At 40.6% G+C, this 12,643-nt stretch overlaps 1 long non-coding RNA gene across 1 annotated transcript; it reads left to right on the plus strand.

Annotated features, from left to right (window-relative positions):
• Positions 1-6,213: 6,213 nt before the first annotated feature.
• On the plus strand, positions 6,214-10,132 carry LOC114552022 (uncharacterized). The gene is made up of 3 exons (XR_003692084.1): positions 6,214-6,284; positions 8,216-8,308; positions 8,779-10,132. It is a non-coding gene; the product is annotated as an uncharacterized LOC114552022 (long non-coding RNA).
• Positions 10,133-12,643: the final 2,511 nt, after the last annotated feature.

The raw sequence follows: 12,643 nt of genomic DNA on the forward strand, positions 1-12,643 counted from the left end.
GTCTTGACTTCAGCTTGCTTCACGTTTTCTGCCTCTGTCTGTTCTTTCGTGATGAAGGATGAAATGTGCCTCTTCAGCGTGATGGTGTCTCTGTGTTTTAATGTGCTGGGTGATGTCATTTTCCTCGCCGTAGGCTACGTTAAAATCAATGCGACCTTACAAAAAGCATGGAGGTTGTCGATATGACTCGGTAACATCAGGGGAGCAACTACCCAGTGTCAGAGGGGTATGCAGCAGCAATTTTGGCGCCCCCACAAAAAACTTATAAATAAATAAATAAGTGTGCCCCCCATTCTGATATGTTTACTCCGTCCCCTCTGTCAGACAGAGGCTAATTGTTATATTTTCCATCTTTCTCCCCAAAAAGGACACAGTGAATAGGTTGGTCAACAGAACTTCAAACCACACTGGACCTTTAGTTTAGTGTGGTCTAACTAGTAGAACTCCTACCTGATGACATCACTGGTCTCATCTCTACGTGATGTCATCACTGGTCTCATCTCTACCTGATGACATCACTGGTTTCATCTCTACCTGATGTCATCACTGGTCTCATCTCTACCTGATGACATCACTGGTCTCATCTCTACCTGATGACATCACTGGTTTCATCTCTACCTGATGTCATCACTGGTCTCATCTCTACCTGATGACATCACTGGTCTCATCTCTACCTGATGACATCACTGGTCTCATCTCTACCTGATGACATCACTGGTCTCATCTCTACCTGATGACATCACTGGTCTCATCTCTACCTGATGACATCACTGGTCTCATCTCTACCTGATGACATCACTGGTCTCATCTCTACGTGATGTCATCACTGGTCTCATCTCTACCTGATGACATCACTGGTCTCATCTCTACCTGATGACATCACTGGTCTCATCTCTACCTGATGTCATCACTGGTTTCATCTCTACGTGATGTCATCACTGGTCTCATCGCAGGACCGCTAGAAAGAACGACGAGTCCCGACATATACTTAGACTGCTTTTATCCTATAGACCTTCAACAATTAATGTTAAAGATATCCTCAGCAAAGCCATCTACCTGTCTCTTAGACCCCATCCCAACGAGACTACTCAAAGAAGCGTTACCCGTGGTAAACACTTCATTACTAGATATGATCAATATGTCCTTATTAACAGGTTATGTACTGCAGTCCTTTAAAGTAGCTGTGATAAAACCTCTTCTGAAAAAACCCACCCTAGATCCTGATGTCTTAGCAAACTATAGACCTATATCTAACCTTCCCTTTCTATCCAAGATCCTTGAGAAGGTGGTTGCTAATCAGTTATGTGATTTTCTACATAGCAACAGTCTATTTGATGATTTTCAATCAGGATTTAGAAAGCATCATAGCACAGAGACGGCACTGGTGAAAATTACTAACGACCTTCTAACTGCTGCAGACAAAGGACTTGTCTCCATTCTTGTTCTACTAGATCTTAGTGCTGCATTTGACACTATTGACCATACTATCCTGTTACAGAGACTGGAACACTTAGTTGGCATTAAAGGAATCGCACTAAGCTGGTTTAAGTCCTATTTCTCTGAACGATCCCAGTTTGTTAATGTTAATGATAAACCCTCCAAGCACGCTAAAGTTAGCCATGGCGTTCCTCAAGGCTCAGTGCTTGGACCAATTCTATTTTCCTTATATATGCTTCCTCTAGGTAATATTATTAGGAAACACTCGATTAACTATCACTGTTACGCAGACGATACCCAATTATATCTGTCAATTAAGCCAGATGAAAGTGGTCAGTTAGCAAGACTTCAAACGTGTATTGAGGATATAAAATCCTGGATGACCCACAATTTCCTGATGTTAAACTCAGACAAAACTGAAGTTATTGTGATAGGACCAACGCACCGCCGAACTTTGTTTTCGAAAGATATAGTTACTCTGGATGGTATTACCCTGGCCTCCAGCACTGCTGTCAGAAATCTAGGAGTTATTTTTGATCAGGATATATCCTTCAACGCCCACTTAAAACAAACCTCAAGAATAGCCTTTTTCCATCTTCGTAACATTGCCAAAATTAGGAATATCCTGTCTCAAAACGACGCTGAAAAACTAGTCCATGCATTCGTTACTTCTAGACTAGATTACTGCAATTCCTTATTATCAGGTTGCCCAAATAAGTCCATTAAGACTCTCCAGCTGATCCAGAATGCTGCAGCACGTGTTCTGACGAGAACTAAGAGAAGAGATCATATTTCTCCTGTATTAGCTTCTCTGCATTGGCTTCCAGTGAAATATAGGATTGAATTTAAAATCCTCCTCCTGACTTACAAAGCTCTAAATGGTCAAGCACCATCATACTTAGAAGAGCTCATAGTACCTTATTGTCCCACTAGAGCACTGCGCTCCCAGAATGCGGGCTACTTATGGTTCCTAGAGTCTCTGGAAGTAGACTGGGGCCAGGGCCTTCAGCTATCAGGCTCCAGTATTGTGGAACCAGCTCCCAGTCTGGGTTAGGAGGAGCAGACACCGTCACCACATTTAAGAGTAAACTGAAAACCCTCCTCTTTGATAAAGCTTATAGTTAGGGACGAGGAGTTGAAGCGTCCACCTAACCCGGCCCACCTGCTTCTCCTCGTAGTCATCAGTTTTCTATACTGTATAATTAATAATCTAGCGAGAGTAGAGGGAGGCAGGCCAGTACAGCCCGATCCGGTTGGGGGGAGTTCTAGCCCGACCAGGCACCTCTCTTTAACCTGCCTCTCTTAAGTTATGCTATTACAACTCTAGACTGCCGGGAGGCTGTTCCTCCCTAAGACACACTGAGCTGCTCTCTCATCTCTACTTGTTACTTTTTGTATGCATCCTGTCCCAGAAATGCTTGTTACTAATCTAGCTCTGGGGAGTTTACTCCCCGGAGTCCTTATGTTTCTTCTTCGCATAGCTATGCTCTGCGATTCTCTGCATTTCCGGCTGCATCCTGCTGCGCCCCTGCTGCATCCGCAGCCTCCCCCGTGCTCTGCAGCGCCACGTTACATCCCGCTACACGCCCTGCTGTGATGTTCATACGCACAGAGTAGTCAGGATCCGGTATAGGAGACTGCACTACTCAGTATGACACGATGTGCCCTGCTATGACATGAACTTCCACGATAACCTTCGAAGTCACTGTGACTTCTAATGTGACTGTTATCTCCACTGTTCATCACACCCCCAACCGGCCCGTCAGACACCGCCTACCAAGAGTCTGGGTCTGCCGAGGTTTCTTCCTAAAAGGGAGTTTTTTCTTGCCACAGTCGCAATAGCCACTGCTAATGCTTGCTCTTGAGGGAATTACTGTAATTGTTGGGGTTTTGGAATTTATAGAGTGTGGTCTAGACCTACTCTATCTGTAAAGTGTCTCGAGATAACTTTTGTTATGATTTGATACTATAAATAAAATTGAATTGAATTGAATTGAATTGAATCTCTACCTGATGACATCATTGGTCTCATCTCTACCTGATGACATCACTGGTCTCATCTCTACCTGATGACATCACTGGTCTCATCTCTACCTGATGACATCACTGGTCTCATCTCTACCTGATGTCATCACTGGGCTCATGTGTTCATTCATAGTTTTGATGCCTTCAGTGAGAATCTACAATGTAAATAGTCATGAAAATAAAAAGGAAACACATTGAATGAGAAGGTGTGTCCTAACTTTTGGCCTCTACTGTAGCTTGTTTTATGATTCATTAGGAATATACAGTTTTAGTGTATTAATAAATGGCACTTTGTTGAAGTATTTAATATGTCAACTCTCAATAATTCTTGCTTACTCATTACATGGCGTTAGTAGTTTTAGGAGTAGGAGTTGGTATACATATTCAGGGGAGAGCAAGGACGGGTACAGCTTTATCAATACTAGTTAAACAGTTGTACAGTTTTATTCCCAACGTGTATATTTTTAAAATTATTTGTTCTTATATTCTATCCCATTATCATTTCATGTATATTGTATCCTATTATTTAATTTATATTCTGTTTCTGCAGTGTGTCTGATATTGTGCTGCTGCAACACTGGTATTTCCCTTTTTTTTGGGATCAATAAAAATCTATCTATGTATCTATCTATCTATCTTTCTATCTATCTATCTATCTATCTATCTATCTATCTATCTATCTATCTATCTATCTATCTATCTATCTATTTATGTATGTATTTATTTATTTGTGATCTTATGTGGTGGGCCGGTCTGGGCCAAAATGCCAGGGCAGAGTTTTGATAGCTCAGAGGGGGTCTTGCCCGGGGGGTCATTCAATGTAGAACCGCCCCTGTTCAGAAAGCAGGTTCAGTGAAAACTCAGAGTTTGTTAATCCTGAGATGAGGGTAACGTGATGTTGGTTTATTAACCATGTTAGGCAGACGATAAAACATTTTATTTTGTCAAAACATGCCATTTCCTTTAGTCAACGATCCCATTGATGAAGAAGCTGCTTTACCTCACAGAGAGTTAAACATACAGTACGTCAGGAGATGATATTGAAGCCCCGACATTTTAATTTTCAGATAACTTCCTATTTGAGCCAGTCTGCCTACTCAATCTAATCCCAGCAGATTATTTGTGTCGCATTACGTTTTTTATTTGTCTTTACAACATTGGTGATGTGGAGCATGTTAGTAAAGCCGCTGTAGCAAAGCGCCGTCAGAAGAGAGTGACTCGCTCTGAAACGTGTTTTAAACGTTTTTAAAAGGAGCTCCACAGTATTGCAGGTGAATGATGTAAACCCTTTGAAATAAAAGGTTATGGATTATAATTCTGATAATGATGGTGCTGCAGCCTCAGAATGGGATTAGTAGGACTAGGACTTTTTCGTCCACAGTGTTGCATCTAAATGAAATAGATTATAGGTTCAATACCATTTCACCAGTAATATTAGGCTATACTTATGATTAAATATGATATATACTATATTGGAATATACGCATTTACACTAGCATCAATTTTCTCCCACGCAAATTCTCTCTTTTACAGCAGCTGTTGTGTTGCTGTTTTTTAACTCGCTGTTTGTGCGCATGAGTATTTCAGTCGACCCGTTTGTTTGTGGTTGTTGCCATGGTGAATCATAGTATCATGGCTCCATTCATGTTGCCTTTTTATAGTGGTGGTGCACGTGCGTGAACCTACTCTGAGTTGATTGAACCAACTCTGATCAGCTGTTCTGAGACCAAAAACTCAGAGTTTCCATCTCAGGGTAAATCAACTCAGACGTCAGGGTTAGACTCAGAGTTTCTTAAACCTTCTACCTGAAATACCACCCAGGAAGGACCGGCCCTTCAGCATGGTAACAAAGAACAAAACATGATGATTAATATAACACAACAATGATTATTTAACACTACAATTAAAATGTGTGCCCTCCATTTAAACAGTGTAAGGCTCAAAGTAAATAAATATGTAGATTAATAATCAAATGACCAGTGTTTAGACTACTTTAGTGATCATGAATAGTTTGGGGTGTGGCTGACTGTAAAGTTAACCTGTGTACTAAACACAATAGGGGGACATTGTGTACAATATTACCATTGCTGGCTGTTGTTACCATGGGGAGCTTTTGGCCATCACACTGTAAAAAGTAGTTAAATGTTGGTCTGTCTTTGTTCATCTTAGCTGTGGGTCTGGTTCTGGATGGAGGTTACATTGACACCAACCAAAACCCAGAGTCAGATTTCTGGTATTTGTTCACATACTATAAAGATATTCAGAACTTATATGATCGTTAAATTATCCAGAAGAGTTAAATGTTTATATATTGAACAACATAGATAATGTCAGTAAGAAAATCTTTTGAAATATAAATGTAAATTTAGGGAAATGTTTGTTTCAGTCTCATTCATGGCATGGTAGACAGTCCTGAATGTTGACACAGAAAAGCTCTTTATTGTATTGAAGATACCAGACGTTCATTTAACTAAACTACCATCATAGTCTTCATCACTGAAATCTTTTCTCTTAGAAAACTGGAAGAAACTGTTTGAAAATATTTCTGATAAAACATAAATCTCACCTTTGTGTTGCCTGTCAAAGTTGGTTTTTGAGAGACATAAAAAGTTGCTGTTTCCTGCTTTCTGATTTTCAAATGTTTGTGTGATATCGTGACCACAGAGCTTCCTCCCTCTCTTCCTGTTTACTGATGATTTGAATTCAAACTGTTTCTCTTAAACCATGTGACCCCAGATGGTCTTCCTCCCTCTCTACTGATATACTGTATAAACTGTTCTCTTCTCTCTCTGCCTCGTCTACATCACAGACCAACAACACAGGTAAGAACTGGAAATACTTTACAATGATCAGATCAGGAGGTAATACCAGATATAAATGCATCAGGAAAATGTATATGACATAAATAATAGCTGAACATACTACATTACATTCATATGATTTAATATTCACAGTTCCTCTTTATTGTATATATGCGGTAACTCACTGGCAACATGGCCGCTCCGTGACCAGTATGAACGGATAGATTGGATAACATAGGCGCTGAAATAAAAATAGCTGCGCTAACGCTTACGTGCCCGGTGTGTTTTCACTGTAAGTTACCACTGTAAAAGGGCTCTTTATACCCAAATATTTGTTTAAATAAAAATTGTTGAACTGATAGTGAGGCTGTAAAAACTTAGAAAAGAAAGTGATATTACATCTGTCAAGATGGAGATTTGTCGTCTTGCTCTTGAAGTTCATTGCCTGGTGGGGACCATGTGCTCCTGGAATGTAACTAAGTACATTTACTCCAGTAATGTACTTGGGTCCAAATGTTGAGGTACTTGTACTTTACATGAGTTTTTTCTTTTGATGGCACTTTCTACTTCTACTCTGCTACATTTCAGAGAGAAATATTATACTTTTTATTCCACTTCATTCATCTGTTACAGCTTTAGTTACTAGTTACTTTAGTTACTCCACTACATTCATCTGTTACAGCTTTAGTTACTAGTTACTTTAGTTACTCCACTACATTCATCTGTTACAGCTTTATTTACTAGTTACTTTAGTTACTCCACTACATTCATCTGTTACAGCTTTAGTTACTAGTTACTTTAGTTACTAGTTACTTTAGTTACTCCCCTACATTCATCTATTACAGCTTTAGTTACTAGTTACTTTAGTTACTCCACTACATTCATCTGTTCCAGCTTTAGTTACTAGTTACTTTAGTTACTCCACTACATTCATCTGTTACAGCTTTAGTTACTAGTTACTTTAGTTACTCTGCTACATTCATCTGTTACAGCTTTAGTTACTAGTTACTTTAGTTACTCCACTACATTCATCTGTTACAGCTTTAGTTACTAGTTACTTTAGTTACTCCACTACATTCATCTGTTACAGCTTTAGTTACTAGTTACTTTAGTTACTCCACTATATTCATCTGTTACAGCTTTAGTTACTAGTTACATTAGTTACTCCACTACATTCATCTGTTACAGCTTTAGTTACTAGTTACTTTAGTTACTCCACTACATTCATCTGTTACAGCTTTAGTTACTAGTTTTACATAAACATCCAATATGTAATATATTTACTGAATTAAATAAAAAATGTACGATAGAATGTGAAATGAAGGATATTATAATTTTGGCCTGTGTGTTGTTGATAACTTAACATTTCGTTGTCAGACATGAAACACAAACGTGTAACAACAACGTGCTGCAGCCATGGTAACAGCAACCCAACAGTAGGTGTTCACCGTGTTGAGTAAGATGTGAAAAGTGACTGCAGGGTAGATGGAGGTTTTACAACCGTGTCCATCATGGGAGAAAGTCCCCCCCCCCCCTCCCCCACTGATGGGGGGGTCTGTAACATACTGACCATTTGTCTAAATAGACCTTTACTAACATACTGCTGCTTCTGTGGTGTCAAATCTGATGCCTGCAGTGCATCATAGAAGCATCAGAGGAGGCGTCAGTTATCACTCTCAGAGAGTTTGGGCCTTTAGAGACCCCCCCCCGACCTATTTCTGGCAGCAGGCCCCCCTGGGTGAACCTTGTGACAAACACAGAACTAGTTCCTAGACTGAGCATCTACCTGTTATGTCTCCACCAATCATCATTCCTGTGCTGCTGAATGGTTCCTCCCAACTTTAGGCAGTGGGACTGGTTTGCTGGCACAGAGCCAGTCAGCTGTGGGACGTCCCACGTCTCCTCTAAACCGTACTGCCAATCACATTTGGCTCGTTGAAATGTGGTTTCAGAGAAACGACCCAGAGGACTTAAAGCTGAGACAGACTGAGCACGCTCAGTAGCTGCTACACCTGCATCGCCTCACACAGCTGACAGACACACAGGTAAGAACACACACACACACACACACACACACACACACACACACACACACACACACACACACACACACACACACACACGTATGTGAAACTGTACGTTGTCTTGCACGTTTAAGCTTTATTCTTGGCCAGATCACCGTTGCAAATGAGAACCTGTTCTCAGCGGCAGACCTGGTTACATAAAGGTTAAATAACAAATAAAGACTGAAGTGAAAACAGAGGCCTGCTGACCTCCCTCCTCTTCTGTTAATCACATTATCTTTACAGTCGTTTCCACCATCACGAGCACACGCAACAGTTTGTCGTTGACAGATTGAGACGCTGTGTTCTTCCTGGTGTTTAAGTTAAACTGGTAGTTAGTCAGTTCTCCAGAAGTCTAAGGTATGCTGCAGCAGGGTGTACCTGAGTGGAGCTGGGAGGAAACACCTGGGTGTGTTTATTCTGATGGTGTGTGTCTCTTCTTGTCTCCACAGAACTTTTCTGATCACATCAGATCACAGTTTGATTTAAAGTCAGCTTCTTCATCACTCTGAAGAGGAGATCTCAACACTTCAGGAGGACCAGGAGACCTCAAGATGGACATGCTTCTAAGAAGACGGAACGGAGACCTCCCTCCTCATGTGTCTGAGTTAATGAACATAATTGAAACCAATAAGGTGCAGGAGAGAACAGATGAAGTCAGAAGAGCAAGATATGTTGCTAGATTAGTAGGAGCAGTAGCAGGAGGAGTAGGAGCAGCAGTAGGAGTAGTGATCCTGCTCCTTGCATCTCCATTCACTGGGTGGCTTAGCTTAGCAGTAGGAGCGTTAGCAGTAGTAGCAGGAGGAGCTGCAGGAAGAGCTGTAGTAGCAAGAGCAGTAGCAGAAGAACAAGCAGTAGCAGGAGCAGTAGCAGGAGGAGTAGGAGCAATAGTAGGACTAGGACTCATGGTCCTTGCAGCTCCGTACACTGGGGGGGGTAATTTAACAGCAGTAGGAGCGTCAGTAGTAGCAGTAGGAGCACTAGCAGGAATGTTAGCAGTAGGAGGAGGAAGATGAGCTGTGGCGGTAAATTCAATAAAAAAATATGAAAGATAATAGAAGTGTAAATGAAGTAGAAGAACTGAGAAGAGTTCATGAAGATCATAGAAAGGGGGAAGAACAACCTGGAAGAAATAAAGAGGACGGGTGAGAAGTTGGAGCAAAGATCAGCTGGAGATCAGGATGAAAACACTCTGACAGACATGGAGGAGTACAATAGGAGTTTCAGAGGACTCTGTCTATCCCTGTAAGTAGCGACGGAGGATTGTCTGCTATGAAGAAAGTCTTCAAACCTACTGCGTCCCCTGAAGAGGACAGAAAGTTAACATCTCCATCATCCAGTCAGCTGATCTCTGTCAGGAAGTCATCGATGACTTGGAGAAGATGAAGGAAGAACTCAAAGACTCCACAGAACAGTGAACATAAACGCTGCAGTGTGAAGAAAGGGATTGTTTAATTATGTTATTATAATTATTTCCACTAAATCTGCAGATTTTGGACACATTTTAAATTGTGGACACAGATGATCCTCCGATCCTGTTTATCTGAAGAAACTCCTTTGTGTTATTAATATGATATTTACTTTCTGTGAACATGCTGCTGCTTATAATTCTGTCTGAAACATGATTATGTTTCTGTCAGATCCAGAGCAGAGAAAACCAGTCTGATGAACTATGAAACATAAAGTGATGCCAACTGAGAATAGATGAGCCGTGTAGTAACGTAGCAGCGCCACAAGATGGCAGCAGCTGTATCTGATGCACATGTTTCACAATAAAAGCCTGGATAGAACCCTGCACATGTTTCACAATAAAAGCCTGGATAGAAACTCTCTAAACTCAACACATTTGTCTAAACCTTCAGGGAAAAGTTAATCAGCTACACTGCCGTGCTAAACGAAAAGACCATAACTCAATTTTGAGAAAATGACTTATTGTCATTTTTGGAACATCTGAAAGATCTGCTTTATCATGTGGACAAATATCTTGAGTCAATGTTATTGTTTTCAGGAGAAAATTGTGTTGTCTTTGCCGTAACAAAAAAAAAGCCGCAGAGAAGCCAAGGCAGAATACCGTAACATCAGTTACGGTTCTTTGTCTTTGTTTCATGGCGCTCCAGAATGTTCAAATTGAGTTAAGGTACTCTGTAAATACACACACACACACACACACACACACACACACACACACACACACACACACACACACACACACACACACACACACACACACACACACACACACACACACACACACGCACACACACACACACACACACACACAGCAGAGGAAGACGCTGACATGCAGCACATGTACCTGACTGGGAAAGATAGCGCTACGCTCATTACTGTAAGTATGCTACAATAAAACCTAAAAGTAAATACGTATCAATACCCACTCACCTGTCTACAGACAAAAACATGTAGGAAGAGATATATTTCAATCTGATCTGTCTGGGCAGTCCACCACGCTGTTTTCACAAACACAGCTCTACTCTACTCTCAATAGCGAATTTTGACAAACAAGCTAAAACAAAAGCTGTCGGTATGTAGTCTAACTATCTTAGTTTGTCACAAATCTTGAAATTTGGACAAATTCTTGTGAAGTTAACTGCTGGCTAAAGTAACCATCCTCTCAGCGGGGCATCTATGGATGTATCATAAGACCAAAACAAACCAAGGTGGCTACTTAATATGCACGTGAACGGCATCTTTATGTTCAGTCTTCATTCTTGCAGTGAGTCTAAATTAGTGCCTCATATCCAAACAGAAGAACATGCTTTATATGCATTAAAATATCAAAACATTCTTAAGTCTGACATCTGTCAGAGAGAGTGTGTGAATCAATCATGCGACTGCCTGTGTGGTAGTATGAGTATGAAATACAGAAAAAAACGTATTGATATATCATTTCCATATGATGTTCATACATGTGAAGCCATTTTTATCATAGTGAGTCCAATATGGTAAATATTGCTTACATGTTAAGTAAAAGTTATCATTGTTATCTTAACATTGTGCTATAAAATAGAAGTTAAGGTCTTGGTATGACTGATTGTCATTTTGTGGGCAAAGTCAGAATAAGGCAGAATACAGTAACTTCCGAAAAAAGGTCAAAGGTCAAATGTGAGTTCAACATTTTTTTGTAGGTAGATTAATACAGGTATACACTACAAAATGTGAAAACTACAATATTATACATATGGCTCAATTGTCAGGACATGAAGATAACTTTAAAGTCATTTTTCTCAGCTTCACACTCTGCTGAGTTAGGGCAGTACAGTCCTCACAGGTGAGACGCTGCTGCTGTTTGATTGGTTGCTATGGTCATGTGATTTCAGAGAAACTGAGCGCGCTCAGAGCTGCTGTACCTGCATCAACAAACAGGTAAGAACCTCTAAAACCTCTTCATGATGATCTGATTGTAATAATTTAAATATGAAGGTGATCAAACGTAGCTGATCTTAGATTATTCAGTATTTGTTCACGTTGACCCAACACAGTTTCTAAAGAAGAGGCTGGAAACTCTCCATGAATCCAAATGTATCTTTTAAAAGCTGTAATGTTTAGATGTTGTGTTGGTGTGAATGAGAGAGAAGTTAGAGTTCTCCTCCCAGCTGCAGCAGCGTGTACCTGAGTGGAGCTGGGAGGAAACACCGTGTGTGTGTGTGTGTGTGTGTGTGTGTGTGTGTGTGTGTGTGTGTGTGTGTGTGTGTGTGTGTGTGTGTGTGTGTGTGTGTGTGTGTGTGTGTGTGTGTGTGTATTTATTTTGATGATGTGTGTCTCTTCCTGTCTCCACAGAACCTTTCTGATCACATCAGATCACAGTTTGATTAAAACTCAGCTTCTTCATCACTCTCAACACTCCAGGAGGACCAGGAGACCTGGAGATGGCTTCAACACCAAGAAGAAGGGGGAGTAAAGGGAGCATAATGAGAACTTTGTAAGTGTACAGACAGTTTATTAAAAAGATAGATTGTAAAGACAGTAGTGTTCATGTTTACATGCGAGCACCGTCTTGGACCAATCGACATGTAGGGACCCTCATTATCGTGTAAACTTACCGTTGAAGTTTGGTGATATTTGGAGCCTTGTTGGTGGTATCAAATAGCAATTTGTTTTACTTTCCCTATGCCCTGAATACAAGTGTGTAAGCTAATCAGCAGTTTGCGCTAGCATGTTTCAAGCTAGAGACACATTCGACTAGCATGAAAACAGATCCCAGAGAATGGTTTGACTCGGTACACATATGTTATTAACCTCTAGGGTCATTTTGCACCAGAATTGTCCTTTATTGAACAAACTCAAAGAACATGCAGC

This window comes from Perca flavescens, unplaced genomic scaffold (genome assembly GCF_004354835.1).
Source record: "Perca flavescens isolate YP-PL-M2 unplaced genomic scaffold, PFLA_1.0 EPR50_1.1_unplaced_scaf_53, whole genome shotgun sequence".
Taxonomy (NCBI): Eukaryota; Metazoa; Chordata; class Actinopteri; order Perciformes; family Percidae; genus Perca; species Perca flavescens.